Source organism: Caretta caretta, chromosome 18 (assembly GCF_965140235.1).
Source record: "Caretta caretta isolate rCarCar2 chromosome 18, rCarCar1.hap1, whole genome shotgun sequence".
NCBI lineage: Eukaryota > Metazoa > Chordata > Testudines > Cheloniidae > Caretta > Caretta caretta.
Genome location: NC_134223.1, coordinates 2,501,000 through 2,516,569, shown reverse-complemented (window position 1 = coordinate 2,516,569; position 15,570 = coordinate 2,501,000). Strand labels below are relative to the sequence as shown.

At 55.8% G+C, this 15,570-nt stretch overlaps 1 protein-coding gene across 6 annotated transcripts in view; it reads left to right on the top strand.

Moving 5' to 3' along the window:
• PHC2 (polyhomeotic homolog 2) overlaps positions 1-15,570 on the top strand; it is a 138,064-nt gene that overhangs the window by 41,808 nt on the left and 80,686 nt on the right. The window contains exons 2-3 of one of the 6 annotated variants that reach the window (XM_075121119.1): positions 3,241-3,337; positions 10,564-10,628. The exons of 2 other annotated variants lie outside the window; for them this stretch is intronic. The gene's annotated coding sequence lies outside the window, so the exon portion shown is untranslated. The remainder of the gene's footprint in view (positions 1-3,240; positions 3,338-10,563; positions 10,629-15,570) is intronic. 3 more of the 6 variants (XM_075121121.1, XM_075121120.1, XM_048825127.2) reach the window with 3 other exon arrangements.

Genomic DNA, 15,570 nt, shown 5'->3' with positions numbered 1-15,570 from the left:
CCCTGATATTCTACGATTCTATGATTCTATGATTCAGAGTGGATTGGTGTTGGAGCAGAGAGCAGTTTGTAGGAGTTGAAGCAGAGTGGATTGGTGTTGGAGTAGAGAACAGTTTGGAGGGAAGCAGGGTAGCTTAGTGGTTTGAGCATTGGCCTGCTAAACCCAGGGTTGTGAGTTAAATCCTTGAGGGGGCCATTTAGGGATCTGTGGCAAAAATTGGGGATTGGTCCTGCTTTGAGCAGGGGGTTGGACTAGGTTCAACCTAGTTGAACCTCTTGAGGTCCCTTCCAACCCTGATATCCTATGAAGGAAGAGAGTTTGGAGAAGTGTTGTGGTGGGCTAAGAAGACCAAGACCCTAGGTAAAGGGACACCTGGTTTGTGCCGGGGGAGGGCAGGAAGCCCTACAAGCTGAAGGGCAGGAGAGGGAAGTAGCCCAGGGGAAGGAACTGCTAGTTCTAGTGGTTTACCGCTATTCCTAGGGCCTCTGGGCTGGGACCCAGAGTAGAGGGTGGGCCCGGGTCCCTCCTTCTCCATTCCCCTTCTCTAGGACACTAGTGGGGCAGTTAATAGCCCAATTCAGGGGCAAGAAATGGTGCCCTGAACCCCCACCCAAGAATAGAAAGCGCAAGACCCATCACAGTAGTGCCAGCAATTTGCCACAATTAATTGATCTGCAGAGAGGCAGCTGGAGCTGGTTGGGCAATGGCTGGGGAAGGGATTTTATCAACGTTTTCCTCTCGTTTGTTCAATCCAAGAGTTTTCTAGCTTTTGACAAACGCTCCTGCAAACAAAATAACATAAAAGCAGAGAAAAATGTAGGTGACATTTTCATGGACTCCTCCTCTTCCCCCATCTATTTTCTTACCAGCTGGTAGTTTGGGGTTTTGGGGTTTTGTTTATAATTTTGGGGAAAATCTCTTGTCTGAAAATCCAAGGGTAGGACATTCTGAGCACAGCAGAAACGAAGGACTGCGGCCAACGTAACTGACCCTCCCACCCCCTATGTCCTGTTATCCTAGGCCGGGTCCCTGGGCGGGGCTGTGGCAAGTCATCTCCTCAGTGATCCCCCAGCTCTGCAGAGCCTTGGCAATTAAGGGACAGCACTGCTTAAGGCTGTCTCTGTGGCAGAGCTGCGGAGAGCAGCCGGGTTGTGAAGAGGGGCTGCAGAGAAGGAACGAGCCCTGTAGATAGCTACCAACACCAATGCAAGTGAGATGGTTCAATATAGTCAGATAATCTCGCACCCACTCCATGTGGCGCGCTGTCCCCCTCTAGTGGTGGCGGAGCCACAGAGTGAGGTTGTTGAGCCTCAGCTGACAGAGCTGGGTTTTTTAGCTCAAGGCAGAAGAGACTCTGAGTTTAAGATCCAGAGATGACAGGTTCGATCCCTGCAGTGGGATGTTACCTCTGTAGGGGAATGGCTGTGCGACCCTGTGCCAAACTTCTGAGCATGCTCATGCTGAGCTGGATCTTTGCAGGAGCCTGAGCAGAGGGCAGCTGAGCCAAGTGCTGGTGCAACCAATAAGAGAATTAGTCCCATGAGAAACAGTGGGACCCGGACCACCCCGGAGCTCTGCAGGTCCATGGGGTGAGCCCAGCGGCTGGGGCTGCCGGACACATCCATTCTCATTTACCCTCCTGAAACCAGATTGAAAAGGAAATTTAATTGTTCCTAATGCCTTCCCCAAATGGCTAATTTATATGCTAATTAGTGAGATAGGAATCGATGGAGCCTGGTGATCAATATGGGATCGCAGACGCTGGGTAATGAAATTCATTCACAGCCATGCTGGCCATGGAAATGAAGCAATTATGCAGAATAAATGGAGATGCTGGGGAGATGGGACTGGGTTCATATTTCAATTGTGTTCCTTCCTTCTCTCCTCCAGCCTGGCCCCCCCATAACCCCTCCGGGAACACTCGGCTCCATTGCTTTCGCGGCCCTCAGAGCAGACTCTTGTTACTGGCTCTGGATGGGATGTGTGCCCTGTATTCCGTGTCCAATGGGCGTTGCTGGAGGAGTCTGGGGCTGACGGGGCCACTGTATTGTACTGTCAAAGGGAGACAGTATCTTCTAGTGAGCAATGATCCTGAGGTTCATAGTGAGCACAGGACTTGGAGTTGGGAATGCGGGATCCATTCCCAGTTTGGTCCTGGGCTTCCTAGGAAGTTGCCAAACCTCTCTGGGCCTCAGTTCCCCCACCTGTAAAGTTGGGATAATGATCCTGACCCAGCTCCCAGGGGAAGAGGCGTTGTGGTTCAGAAGGCATACAGTGCATTGTGCATACAGTGATTTGCATGCTGCGTTATTGTCGTCATGCCAGGCAGTCTGAGCAGACGGGGACACCGGCCCTGAAGAGAAGGCAAAACACAGGTGCCAACTCTAGAGCAAGGATGCCCCCGCATAGAGGATCAGCGTGTAAACATAGAACAGGCTATGTTGTGCCTCAGACGCTGGAGGTGCTGAGGGCAGAATCCGGCCCATTGTTTCCCGCTGGAGACCTCAAACGCAATGAACAGGGTCTGCAAAGCAGGCCGCTGAGAGGGGGCAAGTGGGGCCCAGGCCAGTGAGCGGTGAGCGGGGCTGAGCCTGTGGGAGGGGTGAGGTGAGGAGAGCTCCGCTGAGATGGCATCTGTGTGACCTGCTCACGCTGGCATTTGAGTCTGTGGCAGCAACAGGAGCCTTGAGCAGGGAATTCCCCTGCATGGGTGGCTAGTTTGGGCATGCTTGAGGCAGCATGGTGGGCACTGGTCCTGGGGAAAGGGCTGGGTGATGTAAGGGGTCTCCTGCAGCCTCAGTACTGTGATGCAGGTCAGGCTTGTGCCAGGCCTGGCTAGGAAGCCTTTGTGTGGGGGAGCGCAGGCTGTTTTGGGAGGCATGGGCCCCGTGGCTCCATGTGCCTGCCAGGGCTTATCTGAGCATCTAATGTGTCCCCTGAGAGGAGGCTAAGCAGCCTGGACGACCCTGCAATTTCTCCAAACTATTTGCATGAAATACTGCTGGCGAAAAGCCCAGCCCCTGATTGGTTGTTGCTAGGTAACATCATAATCATCAGGAAATTAGGCTGTTTCGCCCCCCCTGACCCCCCTTCAGAGTGTGTATGCAATTGCAGGGCTGTGCAGAGGCAGGCTGGGGGGAGGGAGTGGAACAAAGAGAGATCAATGGGATGCTGAGGTGTGTGTGGACTCCGTTGGCACCCAACTGCATCCTCCAGCAGGACACGCTGTCTCGCTCTCAGGCTTGTTTCCTCATCGGAAGGCGAACCCTGGCGGTTTGAGTCTCCGACAGCCAAGCCCTGCGCTGCAGAGATGAAGCTGGAGCATGGATCCGCAAAGGCAAGTTTGACATTTGAAGTGGCATTTGAGGTGGTGTTTGCACTGTGTAAGTGGCCATGTGCCCAGAAATAGGGGCATGCACTGCTAGACGGGGGAGCAGATAAAGAGGAGTGAGGAATAATGGCATGTTGGCTGGGGGCAGGGCTGATCTGTGGGTGGTAATGTTTCCATTTGACTCTGGCTCGTAAATTAACGGTCACTATCTAGAACAGTGCAGGCAGCTGGGTGGGAAACTGGGTCCTCCAGTCGCTTTCCTGTAGAGGGTACTTGGGCAGTGGAGTATTAACAGCTTTGCCTTCTGTATTGTATCACAAGAGTGCATATCTGGGATTTGTGCACGTTTGTAATATAGATCATTGATGACCATACCCTTTAGCACTTTAATAGTACTAGACATTTTCCACGCACTGTACAAATATCTTCCATCCATCATGCCTTTTTTAGGCTGGCTTCCCAGAAGGCTCGCCCCTCTTCTAGGGAGCACACTACACTCCCATCCCCGGTCTGGGCCCCCAAGCTCTCTAAGCCTTTTCAAGCTGCCCTTCACCAGAATTTGAGCCCCGGCTTCCCAGAAGCTGTCATGGCCATCAGTGGGTGCAATAATTTGCCGTAATCAGCGGCTTGGGTAGCTGCTCAGCTGTGCCCATGGCGGAGATGGGCTCAGTAATTGCTTTTTGCATAGTATGCCTAGCCTGTCAGATTGATTACCCCTCCTGGGGTCAGCCGCTCCGCTCCGGCTCTATTCCACATGGGCCTCTTTGGAAATCACTCAGCAATAACTCCAACTGACTTTCCTCCCCACTCTGCTCCCGGCTCAGCTAATCTAATGTTCCCATTAAGGTTCCAGTTGGCTTTTTAATTCTGTTTAAATTTAAAAGCTGTTCACTTAATTTGAATGGGGAATGAATTAGCCTATCTGAGGGGGGCCTTCGGCTGGCTAGGGGATAAACTGTGACTGCTGGCATGGGAGGACAGAAAGCAGGGTCCAAAGGGGTGGTTAGCCACAGCTGCCAAGAGCTGCAACTGGGCCCGCCCACCCCACTCCTGCTGCTGGGCAGGGCCTAGGAATCAAGGATGCAGAGAGAACAGGGCAGACTCTTTAGCCTAGTAAATCTTTTGTTGCAAAGGGCCGCTGTGCTAATGAGGAGGCTAGTCTGGTGGTTACAGACCCTCGAGGGTGAGGTTCACTTCCTTACTCTGCCAGGGGCTCCCTGTGACCTTTGCCAAGTCACAGCATCTCTCTGGACCTCAGCTGTGCAATGGGAGAGCGTCTGTCCAGCCTGGTCCATTTGTAAACTCGCTGGGACAGGTGTTCAGGTGTCTACAGATGCAGACAGGCGCCGGGTATGATTTTCAGAGCACCTAGGTCCAGAGCCTCAGAGGTATTAAGGGGCCTTGCTGCCCCCGAATTCAATGGGAATTAGGGACTTCCCCGCCTTTGAAGGGCCTGGCTTCTACTGCAAGCTGGAAAACACGACCCTGAAAGCGTCAAAGGCAAAAGAACCCGAGTGGCTTAGTTTTTGGGCCAGTCTCTCAGTTCTGTGGGTGCCTGACCAGTGGTTTACGAATCCTTTGCCATGGCACTGTTGCTGGCTGCACAGAGGAAGCCATTGACCGGACCCAGCAATGAGTGTCGTTGCTCCTTGAATACCCAGGTACTGCACTGCATATCCCTGAGTGCAAACGTACCGGCCCGTCATCTCTTAGCTGTCCATTTACATCTGCACAGAGTAGAGCCTGGCTGGAACACCTAGAGCCCCAAAATGTGAAGTAAATGGAACTGATTGTCATTAATATCAGAAAATTAATCTATTCCCCGGTGCTGGAGAACGGTGTGTACTGCCTGCCTGAGCACACCCGTCCTGCCATCTTCAGAGCTCTCTGGTTCACTTTCCCCCATTGTTTTGGTTCCTTAATCTCTTGGGGTCAAAATCTCAGTGGCAGATTCGTTCACGTGCCAGCACTGGGATGTGGGGCAGCAGTATGTGTTTGCCCTATTCAGGGGTCTCAGGGCCAGTGCATCCCTGGTACAGGCTGGGGTAGTCCCAAGAGCAGTCTTAAATTGCATCCCTGCCTCAGTGGCTCCTATGAAGCTGCGCATGGGCACAGAATCATCAGGGCATAGGTCCACTCAGCCACTGCCACACCAATCTCCTTTCCTTGGCTCGCTCCCCCATCCTGCCCCAGCAAAGCCCCTGCACCTAGGGCTGCTGTCGGCAGAGCTGGCTCTGCCCCATGTTTAGGAGCTCCCTGCACTGGGGAAATTCCCAGGGGGGAGCCGTATGTCTGCTCTGTGACTCTGTTTTTCTGCTTTGGCCCAAGCCCTTAGCCCAAATTCTAGTCCTAGCCTGGTTGTTTCTGTTGAGAGGAGAAATTGATGCTACAAGTCACCTCTGAATTTTTTTGGTATAATCTGGTTTATTTACCAAGGCCGTACAAACTCCTGTTTCCGTGAACACAGGAGGAGCAAACATCAGCAGTTTCCTTGCTTAGAAATCCCCATGCCTGCCCCTCCAGCCAGTTCTGTGCCCAAGAAGCCCTGTTTCTGCTTCCTCTCAGGGTCCCTCTCACAACTGCTTCTGCTGGCTTCCCGGCTCCAACACTCCCGGCCTGCAGCTGGACCACAGCCCCCGCCTGTGCAGACAGCCCATAGCTCAGCTCTGACCAGCCGTGCAGCCTGGGCCTTGGGCAGGAGCCTGCGCTCTCTGCAACTGGCTTTGCTCATGAAGAGGCCTGATTGCTGTTTCCATGAAGCCTGGAATAGAGTGCTTGGCACACATTGCCTCTAACGAGGTCTGTGATTGGCTTTGGATTCAAGATGGCAGCCATGAATGCCTTTCAGCACGGCAGACCCCCTTGCACCAACCTGGGGCCATTGGGAAATGGTGAATGGGCCCCTGAGGACCTGACTGCCAACTGCCCTGCACCATGTGTTCTCGTTTACACCAGTGCCAAAGGGATGTAACATGTTGCCGCACCAGAGTGGCCATAAGATCAAAGGGCACTAATTCATAATGACCATTTCCCCCATGTCTCCAGCCATGTGGGATTTTCTTGTTTGTTCCTGGCTGTAATGTCTAAGTCTCTGGGGCCTTCCAGGGTGGGTGGTGAGGCGCTGGCCAGAACAGGGGTGCTCCCCTAGACCTCTGAGTAAGGGCAACTGACAAATACAGAAACGTCCCTCCACAGCATGGGAGAAGGCGTCATTTGCAGCATTTCATTTCTCGAAGCAAAGTGAGCATGTTAGCTTTATGTTAGCTTTGCAGAGAGCCACCGCTATGGCCTTCACTTGGAGAATGGATACGTGTGTGTGCGTGCGCGAGTGTGTACTATGAAAGCACAGTTGTGACTCCAAGTTAATGGGCATGTCATCCATATCAGCATTTTTTGACACCCCCCTTAATTGTCAACAGGTATGAGCTATTGATACACATTTTTTGGTGATTAATTTAGGGCAGAAAAGCTTTTCTGTAGAGTTTCCAGCTCTCCAGTATGTAGCTGAGAACTGATGAGCTGTCATTCAGGACCCTTTCCAACATTTTGAAAAGAAGAGAAACATTTCAGCCATTAGAACAATTTCCAGGCCTCACCCCCCCAGGTCCCACCTGCTTAGGATCACTCAGACAGCTGAGTACAATGGGCCATAACCCCTCCTGGTATAAATCAGTGTCATTCCATTGACTTCAACACAGCTAGAATGATTTACCCCAGCTGAGGATCTGGCCCAAGTGTGAATCAATGGGCTCAGCGTTCAGGGTGGATCAGTGTCAACAGAGCTGTCGGTGACAGATTTATATGTCAGCCAGGTTGCTGAGGCAGCGCTTAAAGTGTAAGCATATAAAATGGATGCAGGGAAGGCTGAATTGTGGGAGCTGTCAGGCTGCCTCTTCCATTCCCAGGGAGCATAACAGTTCCTCAGCCTCTGAATCAACCAGGGACCTTAAAGCTCTCCACTGAGAGAAGTAAAGCAGTTTCTAACTGAGCTATTGAGGTGATCCAGTGCTGCTGGTTTATGCCAACATTTTCAAACCTGGGTGGCAAAAGTTAATCTATATTTAGGCACCAGTTCCTGGCACCCACTGCAGCTCGTGGCACCAAGGGGCCTTAGAGCTGGCTCACCTGGCCAGTTGGGGACAGCCGCGGCAGTGCAGAGCCAGTGTTCACACCTCCCTTTGCAGCCCGCATTGGAGGGTGTGTCCAGGGCAGGGCTGTGGGAGGGGCATGGCTGGAGTGTTAATTTGTAGCCAGTGCAAGTTAGATTAGCCCTGTGGCTAGTCTAACTTCTGCCAGGGTCTGAATCAACCCCTGGCCCCAGGATCAGAGAGTCACAAAAGCCACAGGACTGAGACCCAGGCACCCGAAATCAGGGGCTGCTTTTGGAAATGTGGGTCTTAATTTCCAAGCACTCGAAAGCCAAAGTTTTCAGTGACTCAGCAAGAAGCCGCTTTGCTTCCAGCAGCAGAAAACTGTGGGGAGCTTGGTAAGGTCAGTGAGGCCCTAGATCCCGCTCCCCTGGGAGCTGATCAGCTCTGTGGAATCCCTGGGCTGCCTGGCTAGGAACAACCAAACCACCATTAAACCATGCATCCAAAATGTACCAGCCTCTTAGACTCCTGGCCCCGCCCCAACAGATGGGGATGACTGGAGCTCATGTTCTTCTCCGTCCAAACCCTTGGCATTTGTCACACAACAGAATTGCAGTGCGTGCCATCTCTCTCCTCCCGGCCGGGCACAGCTTTTCCCAGCATTGGCTTATGAGTGATGATCTGAGGCCGAATCTCTCTCCTTGTGCTCCCTGGTGCTTGGGGCCCTGAGCGGAGAGTCTCTGTTGTGGTCTCTCCCCAGCCCGGCTATGGTCACTGCTCTCAGGGCTTGGGGCGCTGGGTGCCGTGGGCTTATGGTGAGAGATGCTATATTTGGGAAGAGTCTGCCATAGTTTCTCCACGTGCATGTGTCTCTGTGTGTGCATGTGTGTTCATATTACCGCGCGTGTCTGTGTACACGTCACTGCGTGTGTTTGTAGGTCTGTATCACTCCGTGTGTGTGTCTGAGTTCCCAAGGGGGTGTATGTTTCTGTCTGTCACCTTGTCTGCACCTGTGTGTTTCTCTGATCCGAGCATGTGTGTCTCCTTGCTCTGTGTGTGCTGGGGAAGGGGCTGCCCGTGCCTTTCCCCTCAGGCAGCTTATTTCACCTCACCCCACACCCTGCTCTTGCCCCTCTCTCTGCTCCTTCCCTGTCTTGGTGAGCCATTAGCCAGGTGCCGTCTGTCACTAACTGTTTCCAGGCAGCCAGCGGCGCAGTGACTGACTCTCCGGGCAGGGCTCTTTTTAAAGCTGCCCACATTGTCTTGCTCCTCAGACTCCAGTCAGCTCCGGTCTTGGTTCTGGACCACGGTTTGGGTGGGAGACTCTGCACAGCTACCTCCTGTGCCCTCCCTGCCTGTCCAGCTACCCCTGTGAGGCTGCAGTCAGTGACCTCATCCACTTCCTTGAGGATTTAGGGTCAGGGCTGATCTGATTGACTCTGCCCGGGCCTGGCCCGCACCTCGGGGGGGTGGTAACTCAAGTGGATGGCCCTGGCCCTTCCTCTCAGGGTAGGGGGCTGGTGCATTGAAACTAGACCTCAGAGAGCCTGATTTCTAAGCCCAGCACAGCCACTGGCTCTGTGCGGCCTCAGGCCAGTCGCCTGATGGCTGTGTGTTGGTTTCTCTCTCTCCACTGTGTAAGGGGCTTGGGAGGGTTACTTAGCCAGTGTCTTTGCAAATAGTTTGCATGCCAAAAATGAAATTGAGGGCTCAGGTTGCTGAATTAATTGATATAATCTTCATGCAATCTCCATAATTACTGCATGGCTACTAAAAACAAACCAAGCCTCAGAAAGGCAGGAAATGGGTTATTAAGGTGATTCCCATCATTACTAATATTCCATTGACAGTGTGTGATAATCCATATGGTACTTTGCAATACCAGCTGTAACTGGGACCCAGGTGCCTGGTAAGAGTTGCTGAGCACTCTCTGCTTCCATTGAAGTTAAGGGCTTTCAGCAGCTCTGGGGAGGTGCTCAGCACCTTTCAGGGTCTGCCTCTGAGAGCACAGAGTCTGGGGTATGAACAGCTCCCTGCTGGGCTGTCTGCAGGATTGAACCTGGGAGCTCTGGATCTAAAGTCCTGTCTTTGCTTCTGCTTCTGGAGCTACAGAGTCTCACTTTGGGAGCTAGGGCAGGCACAGTATTGCACTGACGAACTAGTGTGGCCAGTCGAGGGGGCAGAGATCCACCTGGGGCAATGGTTAGAGCATCTGTTGCATGGGGAAGGGCTGGCAGCTGGCTTTGCACTCTGCCCGGCCCCCAGACAGCAATGGGGGAATTGCTCTGGTCTCTCCACCCCCCATGGAGCTGAGAAAGTCTGTTGGAAAAAGGAGTCTCTGCTTTTTGTCTCCAGTGATGTTCCTGAGCCTTCCCTCCCTCAGGCACCCTGCAGGAGAGAGCCCCTCTCTGCCCAGCCACCCACTCCAGCTCATGCAGATTGTCCTGTCCTATCTCACTACAAGGCACTAGAATCTGATCTAAGGAATGGAATTACCATTGGGACTCCTTGACTCAGCTCCCACAAGAGCAAGGAGATTGTACCTGGGGAGGGTTTGGACTGTGGGGGAATTTCGGGAAATTGTAGGGTTCCTAGGAAAGTGAGGAATAGAAGCCTTTGTCTAGAGCAAAGAATAATGGGATCAGGAGTTGGGCAAGCTCCTCCACCTCAAACTCTGCAGATGCCTCTCAGCCCTAAGCTGAGATCCCCCCCGCTACTCTTGTCCTAGGTTCTCCACGCTCTGCCACTGCTCCTCAGTCCCATTGCACAGGCCCTCCACTCTTAGTCCAGCCCAGACCCATCCCCCTCGCACCCCAATTCTGCTAGCACCCCTCAATCCTGACTCCGAGCCCTGGGCTCCCCACGCACTATTTGCCAAGACCCCTCAGTCCTGGCCTGCATCCCCCTCCTATCCCAGCCCCAGGCTCCCCACACATATTTCTGCAAGTGTCCCTCAATCCCAGTCTGCAGCCCCTCGATCCCAGTGCTGGGCTCCCCACACAGCACTGCCAATATCCCTCAGTCCTGATTTACAGCCCTCTGTTATCTCAGCCCTGGGCTTTCCCTGTCGTTCTGCCTGTGCCCCCCACTCCCGACCTGCAGTCCCCAGTATTCCAGCCCTGGTTCTCTTTTGTCCCCCAGGTGATGCGTTGGTGACATGGAAAACAGACCAGAAGAACACAGGAGCTGCCATTGCGGTCAGTCTGGTGAGGGCTGGTTCTGGAACACCAATAAAACCTGCTCTGTTTTGCCCAGGCCATGGGCGGGTCCTGCGTGCCAGGCAGGCTGTGGTACCTAGGCCCGGTGGCCTCAGAGAAAGCTGGTCTGGGAGATCACAGCCAGCACTTAATCACTCTTGGCTGTGATTAAATAAAATGAGAACAGATGCCCTAGCCCCTGGCATGAAGGAGGGATTGTGGGGAGGGGGGTTCCTTCCAGGGCAGGAGCCTTTTATCCAGGGCTGCTCGCCAGGTGCCGCCCGTCTGTCCCAAAGCCCCTTGTTCTGACATTCCTGGGCAGTAAGAAATGCAAATGTTATTGCTGCTTGCCCCATCCCGGCGGGCTTGTTTCCTGGCCAGGCCCCCCAGCCAGCCAGGCCCCCCTCCCCCTGCCCCATCCCCACCAGGAAACAGGACCCAGACCCCGGCTGCCTTTGAAGTGTGTTTGTGTAAGAAAGGCAGCAGGCCTGCGCCCCTTGTTTGGGGGAGGAGCCGGGCCGCGGCTGGGGAGGTGTGAGGAGAAGGGTTGGAGATGGGGAGAGACGGAGCCGGGTGGGCGCAGGCAGCAGGGATCAGGGCTTCGGTGAGTGTCGTCCCTCATGGTTTGCGCGGTGCTCAGGGAGATGCCCTGGGGTCTCAGAGCAGAGCTTGAGCCAGGGGACCATGGGAGGGGGTGTGTGGAAAGGACAGACCGAAGGGAGGGGACTGTGTGGGGACCAGGCCTGGGAAGATCTGCAATAATGTGGGGAGAGGGAGGTTGGGATGTTAGAAGGCGGCAGGGGGGCCTTGCAACAACTGCATGGATTCTGGGAGGAGGGGGCAGGGAGCTTGTCCCCATCACCTAGGACTATGGGGAAAGGCGCACTTCAAAGCAGCTCCTGGACGGGCCTGGTTTTCACATGTGGGGGCCATAGCGCGGCTCCTGGCTCCACACTGGGGCACCCACATCGCTGGGTGGGCATATACACCAGCTGCTTGGGCCCCCAAAGATTGAGGTGGGCATCCAAACGCAGGGTTAGAACAGGCCTGAGCAGGGGTGCTGAAATAATGCGTATAGTGGGGGTGCTGAGAGTCATTCAACCAAACTATAAACCCTGTATATAATGGAAACCTCTTCAAGACAGGGGGTGTGGCAGCCCCCCCAGCATCCCTCCTTCCAGCACCTATGGCCCTGAGAGGTGCCCACCTGTGAAAGGACAAGTGGGGGGGTGGGGGGGATGAGCAAGTGTGTTTCTGTGTATTTGTCTGTATGTGGATACATGTGAGTGTAGTGCACATCCTTCGCATAGAGGTGAGGCTCTCAGAACCCGCAGAAAGTCTGGAGCATCAGCCTGGCTCTGACACTGACCTGGGACCTGGGGAATCTTGGAGCTGCCCTGTGAGACTAGAGCCCTGCGGCACGACAAACCCATATCAGCCACACATGCACACCCATCCCCAAACACGACGTGTGCGCATGCTCACCCCCCCAAACACACACACACCCCCCCAAACACACACACACCCAAACACAACGCATGCCCACACACTCACGAACACACACACAGCTGCACTCACCCCCAAACACACACACACCTGCACGCAAATACTCACCCCAAACACAAACCACACACAGACACACCCTCACACACACATGCTCACTTGTCAGCACACAAAAACCACACACTCACACGTGCCCATTTGCTTGGGGTCCTTGTTCCAGTGGTGCTGGCTGCAGGTGCACTCTCAGGGAGTGAGTATTTACCTGCCCAGCTCCTCACCTGGAAAGGGTGGGAAGGGGCGCCGGGGAGAGCAGGCCATGCCAGCTGGGGCAGGTGTGTGCCATGCGATGGGATGGGAGCACAGGGAGACGGTGGGATGGACTGATTTTTCCAATGGACATGAGGCTTGTTATTGCATTAGAGACACCAGTGAACACACCAGCACCTTCCCAGGGGACTGCCGGGTCAGCAGCAGCTGTATTTACCATGGGCATAACAGATAAATGGGGGCAAGGGGAGGGGGCTGGGTGATGGGGAGCAGGTGGGGCTGTGCAATGGGGAGCTGGAGAGGATGTGTCTCTCACTAGGCCAAGACTAGATCCCTGTGTCAGACATTGCTGCCTGGCCGGGTCCAGAGCAGCCCATCGCAGGGCTGTTTCTTTTTCCCCCCGTCAGGCAGTGCCAGCTGCAGTGAGCCCTGTCCCAGCTCCCAGCCACAGAGCCCCTGGACTGGAGGGAGCCCTGCCCTCATGCACTGGTGAATTCATAAGGGCACAAACACCCACTCAGCGTGGCACTGACATTTCACAGGGCAGCAATCAATGAGGAGGGTGGAGGGCAGCTGGTGCCAGGCTGGAAGCTCTGCTGGGCTGCAGTAAGAGAGGGCCAGCAGAGCCTTTGTGAGAGGCAGATCCACGGTACACAAAGATCCACTGCCCCCCATGAAGGTCCCATGGCAGATCTGCAGGAACAGAAATCCACACTCAGGAGCCAGCCTCCCTCCCTGCCAGGAAGGGGTTAATGCTGAGGCTGGTGCGCCCTGGTAGGCGCTGGTAACCCTACACTGATTCCCCTTCCCTGAACAGAGCCAGGCAAGGTGTCTCTGAAGGGAGCAAAGGTCATGTGTCAAGAGGGCTCCAGCAGAAGTTTCCTTTACCCTCCTTCAGTCAGACATGCCCCCCCGCCCCCGCCGTCTGTCTATGGGACAGCATCCACCTGCTGATCTAACTGCTCCCACCTTCTAGAGGGCTGTGGGGGGGGGCTACTTCAGGTGCCCCCGGAGGGAAAGGGTAAATGGAATGTCCTCTTCTTCCTCCTCCCAATTTCCCCTCTTCTGCCCTGTGGGGCATGTCTGCAGCCTTCGCTCAGACTCCCGCCAGTGGGAGCTGGGCTCAGCCCGCAGGGGTGGGGTTGGGAAGTCTTAGAATGAAGTGGGGCATGGGGCTTGTAAGCCAGGGCCCCTCTCCCTGGATGAATGCTGGGGCTGTGCGCCCTGTAGGCCCTTTGGGGGGGTGTTCCGGTCCAGTTACAGGTGGGGGGCTCCAGGGCCGATGCTGGGGCTGTGCGCCCTGTAGGCCCTTTGGGGGGGGGGTGTTCCGGTACAGTTACAGGTGGGGGCTCCAGGGCCGATGCTGGGGCTGTGCGCCCTGTAGGCCCTTTGGGGGGGGTGTTCCGGTCCAGTTACAGGTGGGGGCTCCAGGGCCAATGCTGGGTCTGTGTGCGCTGTAGACCCTTTGGGGGGGGTGTTCCGGTCCAGTTACAGGTGGGGGCTCCAGGGCCAATGCTGGGTCTGTGTGCGCTGTAGACCCTTTGGGGGGCGGTGTTCCGGTCCAGTTACAGGTGGGGGGCTCCAGGGCCGATGCTGGGGCTGTGCGCCCTGTAGGCCCTTTGGGGGGGGGGTGTTCCGGTCCAGTTACAGGTGGGGGCTCCAGGGCCAATGCTGGGTCTGTGTGCCCTGTAGACCCTTTGGGGGGGGGTGTTCCGGTCCAGTTACAGGTGGGGGGCTCCAGGGCCGATGCTGGGGCTGTGCGCCCTGTAGGCCCTTTGGGGGGGGTGTTCCGGTCCAGTTACAGGTGGGGGCTCCAGGGCCAATGCTGGGGCTATGCGCCCTGTAGGCCCTTTGGGGGGCGGTGTTCCGGTCCAGTTACAGGTGGGGGGCTCCAGGGCCAATGCTGGGGCTGTGTGCGCTGTAGGCCCTTTGGGGGGGGTGTTCCGGTCCAGTTACAGGTGGGGGCTCCAGGGCCAATGCTGGGGCTGTGCGCCCTGTAGGCCCTTGGGGGGGGGGGTGTTCCGGTCCAGTTACAGGTGGGAGGCTCCTGGGCCGATGCTGGGCTGTGTGTGCGCTGTAGACCCTTTGGGGGGCGGTGTTCCAGTCCAGTTACAGGTGGGGGCTCCAGGGCCAATGCCGGGGCTGTGTGCACCCTGTAGGCCCTTTGGGGGGGGGTGTTCCGGTCCAGTTACAGGTGGGGTGCTCCAGGGCCGATGCTGGGGCTGTGTGTGCGCTGTAGGCCCTTTGGGGGGGGTGTTCCAGTCCAGTTACAGGTGGGGGCTCCAGGGCCAATGCTGGGGCTGTGTGCGCTGTAGGCCCTTTGGGGGGGGTGTTCCGGTCCAGTTACAGGTGGGGTGCTCCAGGGCCGATGCTGGGGCTGTGTGTGCACTGTAGGCCCTTTGGGGGGCGGTGTTCCGGTCCAGTTACAGGTGGGGTGTAAATTGGTGTCACTCCGTTGGATAAATGGGCCAGATCCCCAGTGTGTGGATAAATCAGCACAGCTCCAGAGAAGCCAATGGAATGAAACAGGTTTATACCAGCTGGGTGTCTGGCCTGCTGACACTGAACTGAAAGGCCGCCTGGATTTGGAGAGAGAGAATCCTTGTGCTGGTCACGGTGAATTGCTTGGGCTATTGCACATCTCCCATTGCCAGGGTGTGTGGATCAACCCTCCTTCCTGCTCTGCCTGCCCTTCTTTGGGGCGGGCGTTTGGGAACAGAGCAGGTTGGGGGCTGGGAGGAGACCAGAGCATTCACCCCACTTTGGAGTTAGCAGCATAGCCGCCAAACACTTAGAGCCCTGTGCGGATACAAAAATGTGGATCCGCATCCTCCAGGATCAACTTGCGATCTGTCCCGCGATCCGCTAGCCGTCTTTTACCTGAATCCGCACCCGCCGCAGCAAGCCGTCTCACAAGGGCTGGGGCGGGGGGAGGGAAAGGGAGCAAGTGGGGGAGGGGGGGTCTTGCAGGGAAAAGGCATCACGAGGGTGCGGTCTGGGGGTAAGGGACAGTGTGGGGGCATGGTCTCGAGAAGGGGTGGCACGGAGGGGGCCGGCTGAGGGGGAAGGGGCATCCCATCGCATGCTGCTCCTGGGGCTCGCCAGCAGCAGTGCATGTTGCATCACAGTGGGGCAGGGGATGGAGCTCCGGGGCCCCGCCCGCTCCCAATCCCTGTGGCCG